We start from the raw sequence: 17,517 nt of genomic DNA, 5'->3' as shown, positions 1-17,517 counted from the left end.
ACTATTTGCCATAAGTAATAAATAATAATATACTCCAGAAGATGAGCTGCATCCTGAAATGACTTCTTAAATAGCAGTTTAATGATAGCTCTTTTTTTTTTCTTTTTCTTTTACTATTAATTTGATTCTTCAAAATAAAACTGTGAGGACTGAGATGTTTTTCTGAAGAGAAGCATCTTTCACATTAAGTGTATTTTAGTCTACTTTAGCTCCAGGGAGACAGAGACTAACTTTGCTGGATAACTAGAAACATGAATCTATTTGTTAATCATTTTCTCATGGGAACTCATGAGAATCCTGTTGGATCTGCCTTTCATACTAGTCACAAATCTGCCCGTTTTATATGGATTTTGCATTTTATCTACGCAAGAAGTATTGTATTCAGTAGTCATGCATACTAAAGTAGTGTGGTATCATTCCTAAAGGTTTTTGTTTGTTTTGGTTTGTTTTCCCCCCTAAGATCGTGATTTTGTCCAAAGTTTCTCTTTATTTCCTACCATAATAAATGAGCTGATAATTGAGTACCAAACCCAGCAGAGATATCTGAGTATTACTGGAATTTAACACTTTGAAAGGGACGAATATGGGATTTATGTGCCCACAGGAGGCAGAGTGCATCACTGCAGTGGACAATTCCTGACTGAAGCCCACTAGATCTGACAGGAAACATGATCAAGGGAAGTTCTACTTTAGCATGGCCATATGGCATGGCACATCCTTCTGCCTAATGTATACAGCATTTAGAATGCTTTATGTCACCTGTGCCTGCTCTGTAGCAAGAGAGAGGAAATTTTACAACTGTAAAGGCACTGTATTGCACACTTGGCCAGGATATTGGCCTAGGAGTCACAGTCTAGGCCCTTCTAGACTACAGGATGAAGAGCCATAAAGTCTGAATGCTTTTTTTAATAGAGAATACCTCAGTGGTTTGTAGCGAAAGGAGGATTAAAAATTAGGCTCCACTGCAAAAAGTTGAAGTGGGAGTAATATGTCATGTACTATTGTGCACTTTATAAAGTGGAGGTGGTACAAGCACAAAGACCTTTTCATTTCCCAGTGTCCTTAGAGACTGTCAGAAGAGAGTCAAAGTGCAGTCTGCATTATATCAGCTTACTCTTGCTCTTCTGCAATGCTTTTGCAGGCTCTGAATGTGTACTGCCTGTGAATGTATTACACCCTTCTGGGTGCCAGCTGACTATCAAAGACTGCATAGCTTGAAAGGGGAGAAACTTCTTCTCTTAGTCATACTGTACAGGTAGAGTAATGAGAGAAGATTTACTTTTTCAATATGAAGGCCTTTGAACAGAGTTTTGTGTACAGATAATATTTTGGAAAAAAACACAACAGACTATCAAGACCAGAACAGAGGCCGCAGGTTTGTTTTATCACTGCAGCTGTATGCTGGTTGTGAGCTTGGCCTGTCTTAACGTGCAACACTTTAGTGCAAAATTAGCAGTAGAAGTTGTATGTAGTTTCTACTTGTGTAGGCTGAAAATATCAGAAAACATTTTTTTTTGGAAACTAATAAAGAGAAAATTCCTCTGAACTCTCACTGCTGCTTGGTGATAATGGAAGCAAAGTTTAGTTAGGCCTGAAATTAGTTTTTATTGTCAGCATAGAGGGATTACATTCCTGCATTCACACATCGGTTTATACTCTGCTAACCTCAATAAAATTTTTCCATACTTGCTGTTGTTTAACAGAGCCTTCCACAAACAGAGTAAAGGATTACAATGTAGAGTATGTAGGGCCCTTAACTACAGAGCATACCATAAATCTTTCCTCTTTTTCATTACAAATCCAAACCCAGTTACTCTGTACTGAAAAAATGAATGCAGAAATGCATAACTAGCTACAAAGATGTGTCAAAAGTACTTTCCTTTCATTCTTTCTTTTAATTTTGTTTCTGTTTGTCTGTAGGCTATAGTTGCTTCATGCATTTTTATGTTTTCTAGTGACATCTTGCATAATAAATGTAACTCATTGAAACAAATTAACGTACTGTATGACTCTGGTGTGCACATTTCTGATCCTATTAGAAAGGAATAACACAGTATCAGCGCAGGTGGAAAGGTTTATTTATGAAAGAAATATATAAGGAACTGTAAATGTGTACTAAGCACCTGTTTGTTTTTTTTGTTTTGTTTTGTTTTGTTTTTGTTGTGTTGTTTTTGTTTTTCTTTTTTAATATACCAGAAATATTGAAAAAAATATGTTGCTGTGGATCTTGTGGCATGGCATGATGTATGAAGAGGACAATATGATCATGTACAGCTCCATGAGTTGTCATTTCCTGCAGCGCTTCAGGTAGTGGTTGGGATTGCATGCAACCAAAATAAAGCTGATTTGCCATCTATTTCAGCTTTTCAGTTTGTCTGCCTGCCAGTGTGGTAACTCTGCAGCTAAAAGTACTTTGAAGTTATGGAAAACTGGCCTGAAAGGATCTGGGGGCAGCTGCAGGGATTACACCATGTTCTCCAGAGTTTATAATCCACCTGTGCTATTAGGGAGCTGTGCAAGAGAAGTAGTTTGATAATTGAAATATATCATCACTGCAAATATATAGCTTTGTTGAAACTGTTTGTGAGCCTCTCTGAGAGAAATAAACCAAAAATGAGTTCAAAGTAGCAGGGGCAATTCTCAGGATAGTAATTATTTCAGGAGCTTCTGATGATCAGTCTGTGCTCTGCCTGTGCTCTGTGTCTGAGCTATATTTGAAGTGAGTGATCCTTAAAGCAGGTCCAGAGCATTACAAATCAAGATACTCTGCCCTTTCCATCTGACTTTCTATCCTTCCATCATCTTGCAGATGATATGAAAAGGCAGAACTAAAAACCATTAGCCTGAAAAATCATTAGCCACAGAATTGCTCCAACAATTTGGCAGAATTCCTTCTTCCTCAGTATTATCTGGCAATGTTCTACAGCTGTGATGCTGTCATTTCTCTCTCCGCCCTCTTCAAAAATTTTTGTTTTAATTTTTTAAATATTTGTTGTGTTGTACAGCAGTTAAAGAGGGGGCTGTGAATTAGGTTTCTGTGCTCTATTCCAGTTCATGGCTGATTCAGAGAGCAGTAACAAGAAACTCTTTAGTATAGTTAACATTGTATTGGGATGTGTCTTTGAAAAGAAAAGAAAGTGTCTGGAACACCTTACACAGAAAGCTTCGTGCATAGTCTTTTGTTTCCTCTTTGCTGCTGCCATTAGTGCCATGTTCATAGCACTTGCTTCCCCTCATGCTTCAGAGAAGTACATCTTTTTTAATTACGATATTAAAAATTGCTGTGTATTTGTGGATTAGGATAATACTTTAATTCTCAACCAATGCATATTAGTGGGAATGATTTGTGGCTATGTAATGAATAAATAGGATCACTGTAGTGATAAGTACAGAAACCACAGATAATATGTTAATTTTGTTTGTCATGTTAATTTGAGAGCACTTTAAACATCTGTCAAGTCACTGTAATGACAAGCATGTAAAATAAAAACCAGCACTTGGGGTCTGGCCTTCTCCCCAGAACAGAGCTCCCGGATTACCAAAACTTCATAGTGTTAAGCTGTAAAGCAGTGCTTATTAAATGTCACAATTTACTAAAAATCAGCAGCCCTTAGAGTACAGACTCTTGGAGAGACTATAAAGAGGAATAGGCTTTAGACCTACATTGCAAGTTGTAACAATGGTTACCTCCTTACTCCCTTTCATGCCAGATGACAGGAATTATTAATTCACTAAAAGCTATGCTGCCAAATTTCAGCAAAACACTGGACATGGAGCTACTTTTATAAATGAGGTAGCCAGATTCTAGATATGCTTCAGAGGTTCTACTCCTGAGAAATCTGAATACAGGGGCAGGTACACGAAATGGGAAAAGATACAAGAGAAAGTATAAAACAAAAGCTTTTCTTTGAGCGTTGCTACCAAGACTCAGAAGCCCAGGAGGCAGAGTCTTGTTTTTTTCATCAAAACTGTTGCTGAAGGAAATGTAAATAAGCCTTCTTCCCATGAGAAGGCTGTTAAAGGGTTGTCCTTCCATCTGTGCAAGGCCATAGTCTCACCTCCGTACCTCTTTGACTAACTGTGCCCCAGTCCCCTCCCAAAGTATGGCAAAAAGAGGACAGTTTCTACCCAAAGGAACTGAAGGATTGGGCAAGAAAACATATAGGATGTGTGGAGATAATTTCAGTGCTCTGTGCCTCCCTTAGTTTCTAAGCTTTAGATGCAGTGTTGTTTAAGTGCCTGTTCAACCATTTTTTAAATCCCCTTCTTGAAATTATACTTCAGTCTAGTTCCTGAATAGAAGCAACACACACACAAAGTTTTCTTGTAGCTTCTCACTTGCTTGTCCTATTGAACCTCACATATAACTATTACTACTGCTTAGGCTCCTACAACCCCCAGGGTAACATTATCTTTAGAAAAAAGTAGGAGACCAGGACATCGCAGGAAAGGGCTTGCTTTAAATCAACCAGAAGTCTTAGTAAGTATTCATAAAAGCACAAATTTTTATTTTTTTTTGCAGTGAGGGGGAGCTTAATAAAAATGCAATTAACTGTAATGAAATTGCTAATATGCCCAAATGTTCATTCATCTTAGCACTTGAGGCTACAAAATCAAGTCACTCACATTGAGTGTATGTTTACTGACAGACGCTACATGCTCAGCAGTAACTAACATTGGCAAAGGAATTAAGTACACCAGAGCTAGCATAAAATGAAAATGGAGCCCTGGCCGTACGAAATGTGCTGCTCTGCTAACACACCCCAAGAAGGACCCACCTTTTTTCCTTGTGACACAGAAGGCATTTCCTTCAAATTGTAATAGGGGGAAAACTGACATTCCCTATTTTGCAGAGCAGCCAAACCTTCTAAAGCTGTATTTCCACTAAGAGTGCCTGTCCCATCTTTGTCAGTCTTGGTTTATCCCAAATGTAGGAGGACAGATAGGCTGGCAGATGAAGTTACAACTGTATGTTTTGTTTTGTTTTTTAATAAATTGGGCTATGAAAAAGAAGTGGATAAAAGGGGAAACAGCTTCACCTTCTGCCTCCCGTGATGTCAGTTCTCAGGTTGTCTGAAGATCTTGTCACAAGCTTCAAGCCACCAGAACAATGGTCGTAGGTCATGGTATCACTTTTCTAAAAGGAAAAAATGTACCGAAAGAATGTTTTTTAAGGCAATCTTCATACATATGAGATCCACTGAGGAAAGGGCACAATATAGATACATTTTGGTTTGTGAATCCTGTGGAGATTATGTGCACACAAGAGACAAACTCGGTATATCATGGGGAAGGATTGATCCATTTTGCCTTGCCCCATTTTTGAGTGACTTCCATGCAGCTGAATTCTTTCTGTGTTTAAATAATCCTACCAACTGCCACTACTTGTTTGCTGTAGAACAAAATTAGCATGCTTTAAAATAACTTCTAACCCTCAGCTTTATTATATTACAGAAGTTTCTTTCTAATTCATAAGATCTCAAGTTTAAAATATCAGGCTTGACATGAAAATATCTGAAATGGCAGAGAACGAGAACAGACAGAGACTTCTGATCAAAAGAGTGAACGCCGAGCTTTTCAGCTAACATGAAAGACTAATTTCTGAGGTGATTCTTAATAATTGATGCCTTCATTTGGTATAGCTCTGAGATTTAGGTCCAATAAAGAATTTATGTACCTAAAAATAGTCAACACAGAACTTAATTTCCCATAATTTTGTCCCCATATAGAGACACAGAACCCTGTGCATGTAATTGAGGCCCTGGAGCAACACAGTAAGTTTCCCAGATCAGCAGAGAGGGGCTGAGGATTATCGCCTCAGCCTGCCCACAATTAGCAGGGCTGTATGTAACTCCGCTAACGATGCTGGGGCCATTGCAGGGGAGCTGAGCTCTCTTCTGCCATCTGATAGAAAGCAACAGGGTTTGCTAACCCACAAGCTGCAGTTTCTTTCAGCTCCCTGTTGAATCTTCCTGTCTAGATGCAGTTAAAAAAGGAAATTTTGAAAATAAATGCAAGTATTACAAAGATCTACCTGAGGATGCTGAGATGTGCTTCTTCCCAGTCCTTGAGCTAATGTTACTGAGGTGTTTTTTTCTTCCCAAAGCATTTAGCAGGACCATTCAATGTGTAGTCAGAGAAGGTGAAGTAGATTCTGCTGCTGGACCTTTTTATACAATAGTTCTTGCTCAGCAGCTCTCTGGGAAATTGAATTTCTTTAGCTGGAGGGGAGGAGTTCCCACATGCCTGAAGAGCAGCTGAACTATGGGGCAACAGGTCAGGCTGTCAAAATAGGATTTTTACTCCTCCTGCTTGAAAATGTAGTGGTGTGCAGCACATCATGGAGGCAAGGAGATGAAAGCCCTGCAGCTCAGGTGCTGCTTGGTCCTAAAAGCTGAGCCTTTTTGCTGACCCACATAAAGCAAGGTGATGGAGAGACAATCAGTTTTGGGGATGGAGATCAGCAGCCAGCCCAGTGGACTTCCAGCCTGGGAGAGGTCCCTGGGTACTAGTCTGAGTCTGGTTGCTTCCAAAACATAGCCCAACTCCAGAAACCCGGGACCTCACTGTTGAACTTCTTTCTGAGCACTCAGGAAAGGACCCTGGTGGCTGAGGAGAGCAAAGGACATCATAGGGCCTGGGCCCTGCCTGAGTGCTTTGGGTTTTTACTTTTCGATAAGTTTTTGAGCTGCTCTGAAAGCAAGGTAGGAGAGAAAAGAGGTTCCTCTGGAGTAGCTGGACCAAAATGATTTGGCCAAGCCTTCTGGTCGAAGAGGTTTTGTGATCTGCGGCAGGATGTGGCTGAGGCCTCATCAGCCTCCGCCCCTGGCAGCTGTGGTGGTGGAGGTGTTATCAGGTGCTGATAAGGCCTCCTAGGTCACTGGGTGCATGGGGAGCTGTCAGTATGCTTCCTACAGCTGTAGTATTCCTGGAGAGCTGTAGGAAATGTCCCAATGTCATTTTGTAAGCAAGATGATGAGTTCAGTGGCCACCATGCTGCAGAGAAAGAAATCAAGGAGCAGTAGCACATGAATCAAATGCATAAAAGGAAAGAAAATTAGCTGTGCAAAATCAGATGAGTTGCCTGTTTCACTGCTTCACATTTTTTATGTTGACAGTTCACTGGAAAAACGCTTTGTCAAGTTTATTGTTGAAGGCCATTTAATCAGTATGGTTTTTTTTTTTTTTTTCCAAACATAACTGAGAGCACAAAACAATTATCAGTGTGAAACTTGCTTCTGTCTTTCAGAATAGCAGTCAAACAAGCCCACATTTTAGTACAGAAAGAAGAAAGGTCGCATGCAAGCTAACTTTCCTTCAAGTTTCCCTTCTTTTTGGCCTTAAGTTTTCTATTCTATTTTGTCTTTGATCCATAAAGATAGATTCATCTATACTGATGCAGCTTGAAGAGTGATACCTAAAAATATGTAATCACTCCCAGTTTTATTCCTCTTTCTGTTTGTGTGTTTTGCTCTATTAAAAATAAAACCTAAAAACTGTGCATCTGCCAGATGCTCATGAGGTCAATGCAATGTCTTCCTCTTTGTGCTCAATATAAATATATGTTCCTTCCTTCTTTGTTTTAGACCATTTTATTGACTCTTAGGGGTATAAAATATCTGTCCAAGAGTAAGTTGTCACCAGTCGAGAGAAGTGATAAAAATTTAAAAGCTGATGTCCCTGATTCTCTGTCACATGCAAGTGATCCTGGGCAGACTGCTTGGTCAAGCATGTCTTAGTGTTTGTGGGAATATGTGTCTGGGAGAGAGAGTGAATGAAATCTAGGACAGAGTGCAAGTGACTAAAATCTACTTAGAGAGATGGTAAATAAACATCATCTTCCCTATGTCTGAAATCCTGTGTTGAGTTTTGTTACAGTAATGTTCCTATGTGGCTAACATGCTCTCTAGTCAATGCAAGACAAATTGGATATTGCCAGCAATTAAATAATAATTTAAAAGTTTCTTAGATTCAACCTGTTGATATTTACTTGAGTCAAGGCTGCTGTGTCCCCACTGAGTCCTAGGAAGCGTTCATTGCTCTGAAATACCTAAGGTGATAGAGCATCACTTCTTTGAAATGTTTGCTTCGTGCAATGCTACTTTAGCAGGAAATTGACTGGGACAAGGACTGGAAAAATAATTTAGAGCAGCTTCTGTAAAAATTTAGAAGGTGATCTGACAATCTCAAAAACAGGAAGCTAAAAGCTGCTACAGGATTTCTGTCACTATGATGTCAGGAATTGTTCTCTATCGCAAATTGATGGGAGAATGCACCCTCTGACATTGAGCTTCTATTCATCAGTGCCTAATTCTGGGAAACATAGCAAGTACGTCAATGAAGGCAGCTAGTTAGTGAGGTGATGGCATGACTAGGACTCTGTAATGGCTCATAAAGATTTTGAAGCCATGGAAATAAAGCTGTGTAAGTGTCTGGTAAATGAAAGCTGTCTGATTCTCTGGAGAACAAAGCCAAAGCTCTGCAGACAACTGAGGTGAGTGAACAGCCTCATGGCAGATTTGGGGACTCCAGGAGGAGAGTGGCATGGGGCCACTGGACAAGGTCAGAAGTACAATGCTCAGTTGCACCACTGAGCCACTGTCACATGCCAAATCTCTTCTGTTTGTTTGTAGACAAAACAAAAAGCAAAGGCTTGCTAAACTAGATCTGTGTCAGCAATATCCTACCTTTCTAAAAATATTCAGAAGTGTAGCAGTTGTGCCTACGCATCTCCTGATAATTTTAAAAGATCCGACTTTTTTTTTCAGATTGGCCTTTCAAGAGTTGATCTTGGTCTACAACTCTGTTTCATACAAATTTTGTATGCCAGATACTAAACAATATATTTTCAAATTGCCTGCAAGCAGGACTTAAAAAGGCAGCTAAGATTGCTCAGAACAGGAGATGAGGAGTTGCACTCTGTCAAGAAATCAAACTGTATGCTAATTTTGGCCTTCTGCAACAAAGGCTTGAGGAAAACCCCACCTCTGGTTCCCTGATATCCAACATTAAAAAAAAAAAAAAAAAAGTTTATTGAAGAAGTTTACTGATACTTAAATTCTTCAGACTATTTGGTCATATAGAGCTTAGTTGTGGAGTGCCATGAATTTAATTCCTGCCTCTTACTTGAATACCCTTTCTGCAAATCCAGAAACAGCAGGTTAATCAGCAAAACCTGAATTTTGGAAGTCAGTGACTTCCAGTTTCTATCTAATAATCAGCTTCTCTTGGTAGTGAAAATTATGGGAGCAGCTGCTTCTGCACCTGGGCTTGAAAGCTGAAAATCAGTTAGGTGCTAAGACAGAAACCAGTTGTAGTGCTTCATAGATAAAAGGATGAGATGATGGCTTTCTAAGTGATTCTAAGCAAGAGGTAATGTTAGACCACTAAAAAATGGAAGTATTACAGTGGATAAACATGTAACACAGTATAGTCACATTGTTTATTTCCAGTTGTAATCTTGCTATTAATGAAGAATGAAAGGGGAGCGGGTAGAGAATTTTGCAAAGGTTTTACCTTTGAAACACCAATTCTCTGTTCTCTTGACTTTTGATTATTTTTGAGATTGTTAGTATCTCAGGGGATTAAAAATAAACCAATGTCCAGGACAGCTCTGAAGAGTGTTAGGACATTAAAGATAAATTATTTTTGTCAAGAGGAGAGGACAAAAGAGGAAACAACACCAGCATAATGGCCATATGGTCTCAGTAACAGTACAGCTCCGAAAGGGACTACAACTCTTTTAAGTGTATCTGCTGTTGACAAACACTAATGTTGGCTAGAAAGTAATATAACTGAACCACTGAGAGAGGGTAATTGTAGTTTAATAAGAAAAATGCAACAATATGATAACAGGCCAGGATTTGAAGGAACCATTAGATTTTCGGCAAATAGCCAGTCTTCAGAAATGTAGTTTTATATAGTTTCATTTCTACCAGCAGTGAAAATAAAATTATTGAAATTTCCAGTAAATAACATCCTCTTTGATCTGTTCACTGTCTAAATTATAACCAAATTATAATTTATCTGTATAATCTAAAGCTTGACAGAATTTCATCCAAATTTAGTTCCTCTTTTAAACTCTGGAATAATTATTCTGTTAGACTCACTACAAGTAACAATAAAAACTGCAAACCTATTCAGCTTGCTGCTCTCCTAGTGCTGTAAGTCTGGTTTCCAATTTTGGTTCTTATTAGCTTAGGCAGGCAAGTTGGTAGGAATTAAATGTGAGATCAGTTGCATTCTGCCTTTCCTGTTATTTAAAAGTGCTGATAAAACCCATTATGGGTTGTGTGGATTGAATGTCATTAGGTGCCAGACATCTTTGACTTCTGTGAGCTTTATATCAGGCTTTTGGCAATGCCTTTGAGAAATGTATACCTTCACTTGGAGTTACCATTAGGTTAACCAGTACCAGAAGGAGGCTCTTTTGAAAAGAGGAAGGCCCTTTGTGCTCCAGGAAGGCCAATCCACCCAGATATGGGATTTGTATATGAATCATTCCTTTATTCACCCACTTTCCTCAAACTGAAACAGGATGTGAACAGTGGAACAGCATGCTGACTGGAGAAGTATCTGGTCATTTCATTTTACCACTACAGATTAGATAAAACGTAATGTGAACTAAAGTCACTTCTTTTTTCACCTAATCTTGAGTCTGTTGTTTTTGAATGATGTGAAAATGTATAGGTATCTTGGTCACTATTAAGGGGCAAAATCTTTGTCTGCTGAAGTCAATTGGCTCCCAGATCTCAATTATACCTTAATTGCCTAGTCACAGCTGGAATGTTTTAGACTGAGAAAAGAGAACAGTTTTGTTCATATGATGTCCAAATCAAGTGATTGAAGAGACCAGATAAACCCTATGGTGTTTCTTAGTTTTCTTAAAGCCATCTTCAAGAAATAATGCAAGCATGCTGAGATACAGCGTGCTGATTAGAATGGAAGTTCAGCTGTTGTGCTATTCTTATTAAAGTCTTGCTTGTCCTTTTTATTTATTTATTCATTTATTTTTAAAATAAGGTCTATAAGGGAAAGCCTTAGAATGCAATGGTTTTGAGGACATCAGACGTTTATTTATTTGTTTTTATTTATTTTCTAAGAAATAAGAAAGCATGGAAAGCCTTGGACTCTGGATAAAATGAGGTTCTTCACCTCTCTTCTGTCAGGGTACCAAAACTATAGATGTTGTTCAAACCGGTTCTGCTTTTTGCTTTCTGAATCTTCATCTCACACCAACAGTGGATGATGGTGTAAATGTATAGCTATCTGTCTGATTTGGAAGTTAGCCTGGATGTTTGGTAATGGCAGCATCCTGCTTCCAGTGCTTCTAGATGTAGCCAAGCTGAGTGTACTTAAGATCACCTCTCTTTGCAAAACCTGGGTTTATATGAAACAACATAAATATCCTACAATGGAAAACAAATTCTGTTTTCAAGCTAAAAAAATAGTGATTTTTTTGGTTTGTTTTTATGATTAGTTTCTGATGATCCTTTCTCCTTTCTTTAAACCGGCAGTGTTGCAGTCAATTTTACAGGAGTAAATTCACCTTTGCAGTAGTGAGAAATCTCTGAGGTATCAGCACTAGTCTTGTGTTGCAAATGGAGGGATCTTTTTATAGTTTGGTCTCAGCCAAACAAACTTGTCTTAGCTGAGAACTGTGCTAAAGTGACAATGTTTTTTTTTGCTGTTGTTGACTCCTTTTGCTTTTATATTTCAATGATTAATGTCAGGATAGTATCCTTTGAACTGATAAGTTGGAAGTTCAGCTGAGAATATTTATTTTTCTCTGGATCATGTCTGTTTTAATAAAGGATAAAAGCCAGAACACATATGCTCCGTTAGTAAGGTTACAAGAGTTTTCATGACTGTTTTTTTGTTTTGTTTTGTTTTGTTGTTTTGAGTTAGTTTCCTTACCAATTAAAAAAGTTTGGAATACATATTGCCCTTTCTACCAAGATGGGAATTAATTTGCTGCTTGCTGATGATCACCTCTGACTAAGCTCAGGAACTGTAACTGTGTTGATGTCATTGGATTTACTAATTCAGTGTCTGATTCTGCTTTTAATTTAGCTGCAAGGACAAGCAGTACAATTTAACTTCTGGTTTTGATTTTTATATTTATAGTTGGTAATCTTAAGAACTGGACTCTACAAGTCTATCCAGGATTTTTCCTCAAGCTTTGAAGTTTAAATTTAATTACTGTGCAACTAATTCTTGAACAGGCAACAGCAATTTGACAAGAATAACTTTTTTTTTTTTTCTGTTGGCTTTCATAAGTAGCCAGTAGAATAACTTACACTTGCTTGTTAAAATTATTTTGAGTTCTAGCAGTGTGCCCAGAGATACCTGTTTTGGTTGAAATGTATCCTTTATTTGATTTCAACTAAGGAAATATCTGATTCACCTTGCAAAGAAATCAAATCATTGCAGTCATTTTCAGAGTGGTAGATGATCAAAACCATCTAAATCAGTGCTATGGAGCCTAGATTAGGGTTTTGGTTCTTGATAGAACCCATTTTAAGCAAGTGAGCTTTTAGCTGCTTATTTCTGAAAGCTTATGTAGTGAAAGCTGTGTCTTGGAAATGATATTCCAGACCTGACCGTTCAAGATTAGTTTGTAATATAACATTATAAAGCAGATACAAAAAATCGAACATCCCGCTCATATGAGATTTCAGAGGAAGATGAAGACTGCCCAAGAAGCAAGTGTCTCACCAGGTTGGAAATCAAACTTTTTACGTGAGTAATGTTCCAGAATCTGTCAATACAAGAGCTGCAATATTTCACTTACCCTGCCTTAAAAGCCTGCATAAATTACAAAAACACGAGCCCTAACTTACTTGTGTTTCTACAAATGTGCTGAGCAGTTGCATGCTGCAATGATGTGAGGGCAGGATGTAGAAGAAGTCATGTAAATCAACTGACGTTGCATGGATTTCCCTAAAGATCTCTGCAGTTCCACTGTAAATGAAGGGTGAGCTTGTGGTAGCAATAAGCTATGTTCATTTTTGTGCTGTGGACCTCGTCAATGGATTTGTGCTCTAACATGGGGCTTTCCTTTCAGGTATACATCTAGAGATAGCAACAGTTTTCCAGCAGTTTAATGATGCAGAATCAAGGCTTATTTAACAGGAAATTAGGCCACATTAACGATCTTAAATGGAAGTCCTACTAAAAAGTGAAATGCTAGAGGCTTTGTTGTGTATTTTGGAGTAAGGAATAAAAAATAAGTCTTATGTTACTCTTTATTGAGAGAAGAGTCTGAAAGAAAATGGGGGGAAAATGAAGCTGCTGATTATTGGACCTGTGCTTATTATATCAGTTCAGGTTAATCTTGCTTAGCTACAATCATATAAACCTAAAAAAATAACTATTACTTTTCTAACTGCCAGAGAGGAGAGGCTTATTTTGAACTACCCATCAAATTGATTTGGGCACAAACTTTAGATAAACCTTTCTATGTTGTAATAGTATCTTGCACTGTAAAAGAAAAATCTCTATAATACACACAATAGCATTTAATTCTATATTCTAATTATATAATGCATTGTAATGTACATATAAATGAAATGTGATACATTCTATTTGTTCAAGAGGAGAACAGTTGCCTCCACTTAATTCAGTTAAAATTCCTATTATTTAAGTTGCACCGTAGGAAGGAAAAAGATCGTATTTTATTTTAATAGTTAACCTAGCCGACTGTGTCTGGCTTAAAATTTGATTTCTCCCAAACTTTGAAAGTATACAAATACTAAATTTTGTTTCAGATTCAGCTCAAGGGTTTTCTCTGAAATCCAGAACAATTTTCAAAACCTACGTAACTGTTTCTAATCAAAACATTTTTGTTGATGGTGCATGGGCTGTTGCTAACAGCTTTTTGCTAATGTAGTTTTTCTTAAGATCCTTTCAGTGAAGACCATTTAATCAAGTTAGTTATTTCCCTGTGGAATTGGAAAAAAAATACAAAACACAATTTGTTAACTTAGCTGCTGACAACTCATTTGCAAACTAGTAAGCCTAGCTCTTTTGCTAGTAAGCCTTTTGCAGAGTCAACCATAACTTCTCCTAATTAATGTACATGAAAAACTAAACATCTAATGAGTTGTTTAGGTATGAAAGGTATAAATAACGCTTCAGGTCTGAGCACGTCATCCTTCTCCCATCTTTTATTGCCTTGTTCTTCCATAATTAACCACAGACTTAAAGGCATTCTGAGCCAGTTTTTTTGTACCATACTAGCTGTGCAAGTGCAACTCTCCGCGGTTATCATGGGACTACTGTTTCTCACATTTTTAAAGTCTTTTTAAAAATAATTTTCTTTGAGGTTTGTTGGTATTCAGTCAAGATCAAAACATGAAAATACCACCAGTATAACCCCGTATCTTTGCTTGAGGGTAACTAAAACATTTTCCTATTTACTTTTCCAACCCAGAAAAGAAAGAATGATGAAGGATGGCTAATTGTTTCTGAAAGATGACTTAGTTATACAACTTGTTTACAGTATTTTTCATCCATGTATCTGAGAAGATTTTACCAAGTGAGTAATATTGTCCTTAGTGGTAAAAAGGTAAAGTACAATTTTAACCAATCCTCTTAAACTTTCTTCTTTTCTGTTTTGGCCTGGATATCATTCAGGCCTAAATAAGTAGCCTCCCAGTTAGTAAAATCCAAGCTAATTAGGAAGAGCATCTAACCCTGTCTTGTGGGTATCTGAAGACATCTCTTACACCCTAAATTCAAAAAGCCTTAAATAATCAGAAAATAATATTAATGAACCATCTTTCTTTACTACTGAGATGATAAATCTGCAAAGCTAGCTCAGCAAAAAAATAACGTAACTGGCTTGTTACTGGCTGGGTACCTTTCTGGTGGAAACAAGCAGTCTCCCAGCTAATAAGAGATGAGCTCATCAGAAAGAGTGGCTATCCAACCCTCCACAGAGACCCCATCAATATCACTACTTCGTCCTATGAAGGGGATGCATTGTGGTAAGTAGCTGCACTACTTACAGTCTAAATTATTGACTGTGTGGAAAAATGAGGAAAAAAAAAATCTGTTTAAGCCAAGCACTACAGTTTCTGGTTATGCATGTTACAGGAAGTCCCATCTCAGGATTTCTTCTGCACCCAGCAGGATGTGCAAGAGCACAGCCAGCAATGTTGGTAGATCACCATTATGGGGCTGGACAGTTCTTGGTTCTCTCCCTATTATTAATGAACAGTAACTACAGTTATATTCAAGATGGAGGCCATTCATTTTTTTTGTATACATCGGTAGCATTTGAAAGTTGGCTGTTATGCACCAACTTTTCTCTGAACATTCAAGCCACACTGGGCGGTGGTGGTGGGGAGCACACTTTTGTGTATGCTGGCCTGACTTCATAATTTTGGGGTGGCAACACTTTGTCATAGAGAACCAAAAAACAGCAAGATGGATTTCTGGTGGAGATCAATAAAAATTCCTTAGGTAATGAGGTTATATTTATTTCAAAACATATAGCAACTAGGAAAACGTACACAAAACCCTGAAGTAGATAATGTTATGTACAAACATATAACATCACATAGAGGTTAGCCAGTATTTACCATTTGCAATCAGAGAAGTAATACTATATATTCAAAAGCCTTGTAAATAAACTTCTGTTTCACTACACAGGCAGAGTTCAAACAGGCAAGTTTGTTTTGAAGTTTTTAGGCATTTTTTAAAATGTCAAACTTCATTGCAGTTAGCACTGTTCAAAAATACATACAAGCATATATAATTACGTACAAGGGAATATATGCTTCAATTTTCTTAGACAAAAAAAAAAAAAACAACACAAAATCAAAATCAGGTGTTACTTCTAAGTTTGGTATTTATATTTTTCTCCTGACATCATTTCCTGGGGCAGAGAGGGAGGTGGGTTGTGTATTTTTTTCTTCTAAGTTTGGGAGGCAGTTGTTTTATCTGAAGAACTGAAATTGCTCCAGTTGTTCTATCTGAAATTAAATGTTCCCTCCTCAGAGAACAGCAGTTCCCAAGAGAACCTTTTTACTATTCAGCTTCCATTTCTTTTTGTAAGCTAAGGAGCATTGTCAGTAGTCATTATACCTGTGCTGTGTAGCTACTGTCCCTCCCAAAGAGCAGAATCAGAGCTGTCGTGACTGCATACTTTATTTCCAATCAGCCATTTCAATGCTTTGATGCACAAGAATGAGGGGGAAAAATGGTATGTGTTTGGGTGAGAGTATCTTTTATTTTTAATTAAAATAAACAATGTTTCTGAAATGATGATTCCTGAAATAAATGGCCATAAGAACCGTAACTGTAAAATATCCTTTTTTTTTCTTTCTTTTTTTTTTTTCTCTGTTCAGCTTCTAATGCTCAGAGAGTCAGCCAGTCTGTAGTACTAGAAGTACATAGTGGTTACCTATGAGCTATGTCCTCATTGGTGAAAATGGCAACAATATTTTTTGAAGTGGTTTAAGTGGTACAAAATAGAGTCCTGGGTTCTGCGTGCAAAAGACTTTCTTTAGAGATGTCAAAGTCTCAATAGCTGGAAGAAAACTCATCATTTTCAGTTATTTTAGAAATAACATGGCGTTTCTGAGTCTGCACTGGTATTCTTACACTACTACCTGGGGTGGAGCAGGGGAGGGTATCAAGATGAATAAATATGCTTGAAAAGCTATGAACTAGGTAAAGCTTTCTACAGAACCAGTTTTCCCATCTTTATTTTTCATTGTATATCCACATGGTAAATCAGATAGTCATGATAATAATGGTCATGGTAATTCAAGTAGTCTGCAAACTGTACATAAATGTCACTGTTTTGTGGGAATAGCCCATGAAGTGGCTGTTAAGGGCTAGAATATGCTCAACTTCTTTCTTAGTCTAACAGATGTATGAGTTGTACAACAGGAAGAGCTACGTTAGTCTCTCTATACACAGAAAGATTTTTAGACATCTTAGTTGTCAAAGTCCAGTAAGACTTTACCTCCAGAGAAACGACTCTTAAAGACACCCCAAATAGGATCTACAGAACCTGCATTCTTGACCCAAAATCCATTATGTGATTAGGATTTTGCGAAGTCATAACTAACTGAAAGTAGGGTATTGGAAAAGTTCCCTGATGCCTTCCATTATGTAATCGAGGCCGGCCGCCTCGGACCCGGCGCAGCCGCGGCGCCTGCCCACGCGTTACGGGGGCACCTCGGGCCCTCGCTTGGCCGGGGCGGCCCCGGGCTACCGGCGCGACGAGGCCGCCCCCGCCGGCTCTGAGGCCGGCAGGGAGCGGGCGGTGCCAGGGCCACGGCGGCTGCGCCCACGGCCTCTGCCCAGAAATAGCCCCGGGAAGCGGCGCCGCGCGGGGCCCGCCGGGCACGGGGAGGGGCGCCCAGCGCCTTGGAGCCGCCTGCAGCGCTGCTGGGGTGGGTGCGGGAGCTCATGTGGTGGGGCACGGGGAGCCTGTCCCTCCTCCCTTCCGAGTCCATCCTATGGACTAGCGCAGGAGCTGGCAGGACTTGAGAGAGCTTT

The sequence above is a fragment of the Cygnus olor genome, chromosome 3 (assembly GCF_009769625.2).
Source record: "Cygnus olor isolate bCygOlo1 chromosome 3, bCygOlo1.pri.v2, whole genome shotgun sequence".
Taxonomy (NCBI): Eukaryota; Metazoa; Chordata; class Aves; order Anseriformes; family Anatidae; genus Cygnus; species Cygnus olor.
The sequence above is the reverse complement of the archived record's forward strand: the minus strand, read 5'-3'. Positions refer to the sequence as shown.